The sequence below is a fragment of the Aythya ferina genome, assembly GCF_964211825.1.
Source record: "Aythya ferina genome assembly, chromosome: 11".
Classification (NCBI taxonomy): Eukaryota; Metazoa; Chordata; class Aves; order Anseriformes; family Anatidae; genus Aythya; species Aythya ferina.
Genome location: NC_140307.1, coordinates 6055854 through 6062103, shown reverse-complemented (window position 1 = coordinate 6062103; position 6250 = coordinate 6055854). Strand labels below are relative to the sequence as shown.

The window sequence follows — 6250 nt, the reverse complement described above, 5'->3', positions numbered from 1 at the left end:
ATAAATATGATTATCCTGCTATGTTTCTTTTCATGGAATCAGGTTCTGAAGTAGCCAAAGCCTGTGAGATACTTTAAGGCTGCAAGAAACATGCTATTCCCATAATGAAATCTACTCTCTGAATTAGGTCTTTGTGCTATTAGGAGCTTTTTCTTCTGTTTATTTTGCTACAAGATTGCATTTTTACTGGAACCAAATGGCATGTGAAAATTCTGATTTTCTGAGGCCCTTGAGTGATGGAGCTTGTGACGTGAAGGCCACTTCTTGCAGCACTGACTATAAACACAGGGCACATTCAGTCTCCAAGATCCAGGGTGCTCAAAGACATTTGATTTTGATATTTACCATTAAGGGCTACATGTATATGTGATGGGGATGTGCACAGCAATTCAGGAATAGGACAAATAATTTTTTTAAATGGGTAAATCATTAAACAGCTACCCAGTGACAGTGACTGCTTGAGACCAAAATGTAGGCAAAAGTGGAAGGAGATGTAGCACCCCAAAAATATAAAGTGTGTTACCACCCCCCCATAGCCTTTCTCTTCCTATCTGTAATTAAATGTGCACATAAGAGCTTTTGCCATTTTATTGGTTCATCACTATGCAGAAAAATAAGTTTTAGCAGGCCTTCCACATTTTTTAAGGAGTCATTGGCCCTCTGGGCTCCTGATTTTTCCAGTGTAAGTTCAGTGGGTTAATTTCTTCTGGGACAGTCTCACATTGCTGCTAAGCTGTGGTCCATCTGTCTTTTGCTTTGAAGCTGAGATATTCTTGTCACAACAGAGAATAAATGTTAGGCTTCATGAATTCATCAACTTACTACCCACTTGTTTCAAGCTTTTCCTCAACAGAGGGAGCAAAATGAAAAATCCTAGCCGAAACAAAAGTAAAAACCCTGCTAGCCCAGCTGTACGCGGATTTCCTTTCTTTCATCTCTCTTTCATCCTTTCTCCATCTCCACTAAAACTCATTTAAAATCTCTGCTTCATCATCTGGGCTATACCATACACACTCAATCTCAAGGTCAGTCATTTATTTCCTATTTCCTTAGAGCACTTGCCCCAGTCAATCCCTGCCACATTTTATCTCCCTCTTACCAGCCTGACATTTAAGGATTTGTGGTTTGCTCCTATAAGCTCGGGAATGACTTTCCTGGGGTTTGCTCACATTTCCTGACCCTATATATACGCAGTTAACAAATATCACAGACTTCTCAACTCTTACCCATCTTTTCTGCTTTCATTCTTACAGAGAAAGCTCTTCTTCAGATAGCTATGGAACCTGGAAGAAGACTGAAGTTATCTGCTCAGCTTTCCTGTAAAGAGAGCAAGGGTGAAGAAGGAAAAATAGAAATAAATTCATGTCCCACAGTCAAATTAGCCTCACACGGGAACCCTGGCTCAGTGGATCCCTGTAAGCCTGACATCTCTTTGACTTTAGTACCTGCCAACTGGAAACCTTGTTTGGTGAATGTGTTCCTGAGAGGTAATTTCACAGGGGGGAAGAAGGAAAGCACCCCTAGAAACACAGAAGAACGGGTATGTAGGGAGCTAGACAGGATTACTAAAAGCAGTGGGATTTTAGCTTGGTCCCAGCTGTACAACCACAACCACTGCCAAGAGAGACAGTAAAGCTTTAGGGAAAAGAATGGCTAAAGCAGTGATGATTTCTGAGATATCTAGAAAGATATGCACACTGTGAATTGGGAAAGATAAGAAGGGGAAGAGAGTTACCAACATGAGTCTTAAGGCTTTTACTCTCAAGGAGAAACAAGCCTACAGGGCCAGGTTTGAGCTCCTTTTGGGCCCAGAGAGGAGATATGCATGGAAAAGCCCTGGAGCACAGCGCTGAGATCAGAAGCAGCCGGCTTCTGATCCAAAGGCCCGTGAGAAGGACCTGTGATACACTCCAGATCCCAGTCTGTTAGTGCTGCTCTTAGAGCGGTTACCATTCTGCCTTTCTGCAAAGCCTCATGCACTGCATTAAACCCAAGGGCTCTTTATACAGCTAGGATACAGAAATTAATCTTTGCAAAGAGTCCCTTGTCTGTACACTCCCCAGTCTCACTTCATCTCCCATGAAGGTTTAAGGAACTCTGCAGCTCCATAACCTCCTGAAATACTTCCCGTCAGAGCTTTCCTTGCTCTTATACTGATCTTCCTGATGGCTTATCCTTCTGGTTATCACAGTGATATAATATCTTTGTGTTCCTCACAGGAAAAAAAAAAATTAAAAAAAATCTGTTGGCAAAAACAAGGTTGGGATGTCTCTGGTTCTTGTCTTCTTTATGGCTAAAAAGATCTCTCTCTTTCAGATGTGGAGAGTTGGTGATGCTGTGAATGTCATCCTGCTTTTGATGGAAAAGGGGCAGGGTTTTTCAGTGTTTCCCAAAGGTGCTCTAAATGGATTTGTCTCATTTCCGCTGCAAGTTTGTCCCACAGCTGGATCTCTTCAGCTGGGAGACTTTGTCTCTGGCTTGTGTGCTCTTTATGCTGGGCTTTGTGATCTGCACTGTCATGAGGAGTGTAAATGTCCGCCCAGTGTGCAGATGGGAGGAGGTTTGAGGTGTACAGGGCACAGCACTAATGACCGAAGATTAGCTGTGAGGAGCTCAGTTAGGAAGAACAGGGGGGAGTCAGCAAAGGAGTGAGTCACATTTTACAGGCAGGGAGCCTTTGTCTTCATTTTGTATTTGCCCTGAGATACTGTGTCTGAGTCGCGGAGGCTGTACACAGCTCCATTACAGACATGTCTGGGGATTACAGGTGCCTTTTCTCTCAGTTATTGAAGCCGTGTCGTTTCTATTCTTTTGCTTTTAATATACCTTTCTCATGCAACATTCATTATTCTGGCTTTCATACCTAAATCCCATTCCCTGAAGAGGTGGGAAATCTCATTTCCGGGAATTTGTGCCTGTCTTGGTGAATTCTTAAGAGCTCACCAAGATTAAGGGTGACTTTCTGCCCCCACCTCCTCCCTGTCAGTAAACCCAACACTAAAGCACGTGAGGTGCTCACGCAGAGCCATTCGGCATAAAATGGGCCACAGGCATTCAGCCTCACGGGACCTGCACTGACCTTCATTGGGGATGTTGTTTTCATCCTTCCCCTTGGTGGCCTCAGCACTCTGTCTTGCTGTCCTGAGCAAGTTTATTCTGATATTATATCAGCTGGGGGGAAGCTAAACTGGATTCAGAGTTGCTTATTAAAAACTGCCTCTGTTATGCTCCGTTTTTCCCACCAGGCCCTGCCACCAGAAGCCCACCCCCAGCTGAGCCTGCCCAATCTCCATGCTGCCTGGCCCCACCTCATAGCTGGTTCCTTGCGCTTGGCAGCACACCTTGTTCTCAGAGGTGTTTTGGTTCCTGATGGGTAAGCGATTTGAGTCAGAGTTTGGTTTGGATAAGCTCCCATAAATTGTAACGCTTGACTATAGGTTATCCAAACTATATGGGCCTCTCGAGACTCTAAATTGGCCTGGAAGATCCAGGCTTCTTTCTGAGATTTTGGCACTTCCTGATCCCAGAGAAGTTGCAAATAGCATGGCAACAGGCTCTCGCACGAGAGGTCAGCATTTCTGCTTCTTGTTTCAGCTGGAGCCTGCAAAATGCGTGAGCAAGCAAACAAGCTTATTAGACCCAGTTATTCAGCCAGGAGGGAGCATGAGAGGGCTGTGAGGAGCTCTCTGGATGCTTGTGCCTATGACATGTATTGCCATGACCTGTAGGCTAACATTGCATAGAGAAGGGGACTGGAGAGGATGTCTTTTGGCACACAAACTGCTTTGGCACTTGTCGAGGGGTAAGACTAGATGGAGCAGTGATGCTACACCACAAAATATGGCCAATGGAGCTGGCTTTGTTCAAAAACAAACACAAAAACAACAAACCAAACCAGATGAAGCTGTGAATTTAGGATTGAACCAGATTTTTGCTTGCAAGCCAACCCCTCGTAACTATGTGTGTACGAACAGCTGTAGAATCATGGCTAACACAATATCCTGTCTGCAGCAAAAGTTTGTGGGGGGAGCAGAGGGAGAGGAGAGCTGAATGTGAGCTGTCCCTTGGCAGAGCCTCCTGGGCTCCAGCACGCAGTAGTTCAGTGACTTCCAAGCCAAAAATCATGTCCAGATCATCGTATTTAATAGGCACCGATGAACCTATTCTCCCAGAATTTGTCTAGATATTTTCTAAACATATTAACATTGGTTATTCATAATTATTAAGGCAGGAAGACTGATGTATGGTCAGAGGGAGAGAGGTCTACTCTTTTACAAATCTCTATAGAGACTTGTCTATTAATACAAACAAACAAACAAACAAACAAAAAGCCAAAGATTTGGGTATGTTCTTCTGCAGTATAAACCACTTGTTCCTGTAACTGCAGTTGTGGAAGGATTCCTTGCAAAGCATGGCAATGGGATATAGCTTATACTTGCACTGCCAAGTCTGGGAGACAAAGAAAGCAGGCATCTGACCTGATGATGTAATTTATTTTCACCCACCTTTAAATGTGTTTTTCTTATGTCAGCCAAAAAGCTCTGGATAAATACAATTGTTTTGCCAAAAAGAGATGTTAAATGGGAGGGGAAAAAGAAAAAACACACACACACAGAACCCAACATTCGTGTTACATTATAGCACGTTCTTGAGAGCAATTCACAGTATTCTGGTGTTTTTACTTTAAATACTGCAACGCTACTTCTCTCCAGCTACGGTCTGGTGTGCAGCCCTTCCTGCCCACATGGTATTACGCTTCTTGTGGACGTCATAAAAATATTGCTAAATCACAGCTGTCTTGCCAAACAACTGGCTCTTCCTTGCGCCAATTTTGTTCAGCCTCTGAAAAGCTACAGGACTTTTGCTGGGCCCTGTTCAAACTTAAATGATGTTCTCAGTTACAAACACAAAATAAAATGCAGGTCACTAACAAAGCAGTTAGGTTTTGATTAACTCCTCTGTGAAAGAGTAAATAGGATTCTTCCTCTTTACTTCTGATTTTTTTTTTTTTTTTCATTCTTTAAGGGGAAAATGAAAAGACAGAATGAGAGACCTAAGTGGACACAACTAGAACAAAGCCCTGTTTATGATTAGTATGCCTGAAAATATCCATGTTAGGCCAGGTGCAGATGGCTAATTCCCTCAGACTACAAGCCAATTTAAACCATAATTCCTGAGATAGACCACTTTTCCCAACATTAATGGGAACCAGCTGCCTCCTATTAATAATATGGATGATTACAAAAAAAAAAAAAAAAAAAAAAAAGTGGGGGAGGGAGTAGTGAAGTTAGGGAAGATATTATTTTCCAGACTGTTGGCTGTGTCCTGCTGAGGACAATATGGAAAGCTATGGAATATGAGTCTTGAAAAACCTGTCAAGTTAAATATGCACACTGTTTGCTCAGAAGGAGGATCAAGTTATCTGTGTATTTCTGTTTCAATGACAGGGTTATTTAAGGGATAGCAATTGTATTTATTCAGTTATTTGCTGGCTCTTTACTTTTGCCTTCCCTCTGCTGACATTGGATGGTTTTGATTAGCGTCCTAGGAGGGGAGCCCGTTGCCTTTTGTCCGTTGAGCCTGGCCGTTCCCACTGAAGCCTGATTTCATGTGAGATTGTGGAGTACATCAAAGCAGAAGGATAACAAATGAAATAAATTGTTCTCCTGAGAGCCTGGCTTGTTGGTTCAAAAAATTTGTTCGGCCTTCTACTATCAACATGCCAGTGTGAGATGAAATGTGAAGACATGGAAATTCATGACATGTAACAACAATGTGTCTTGGGAGTGCCTTTTTTTTTTTTTTTTTTTCCCCTGTGTTCTTTATGATTGTTTTCTTCTTGTAGTTTTGGGGAATCTGAGTGGAATTTATTTTTAAGAATGAATTCAACAAAATACATAATTTACTTGTTTGGAAGGAGGGAGGAAAAGGCCCATGGTATCAGTCTTTTGGGCTATATTCCTTGTTCTTTATGTAGATATGATTCCTAACACATGTATAATTTCTTGGAGATATTCATCTAGTGTAGGCTGCATTTCCTCCTAACGTCTTCCTTGATGGTTTGTGGAGATGGGGAAGAAAATTGAGCTCTTGACCTCATCATTCATGGTGGAGAGTTTGCAGGTGCATTCCATGTACCTGAATAGATAAGGAGATGGAGCAGGCTGGGACTCCCCTGTACCTGCCCTGAGCATGCAAAGGGCCACGACGTCTCCTCAGCCCATGTAGGCCTTGCACACACATCCTCCAT

General features: G+C 42.8%; 1 protein-coding gene across 2 annotated transcripts in view; it reads left to right on the top strand.

Moving 5' to 3' along the window:
* Window positions 1–2258, top strand: part of LOC311442499 (uncharacterized protein) — a 172191-nt gene extending 169933 nt beyond the window's left edge. For both annotated transcript variants that reach the window (XR_014696670.1, XR_014696671.1), the window contains one exon: window positions 1254–2258. The gene's annotated coding sequence lies outside the window, so the exon portion shown is untranslated. The remainder of the gene's footprint in view (window positions 1–1253) is intronic.
* Window positions 2259–6250: the final 3992 nt, after the last annotated feature.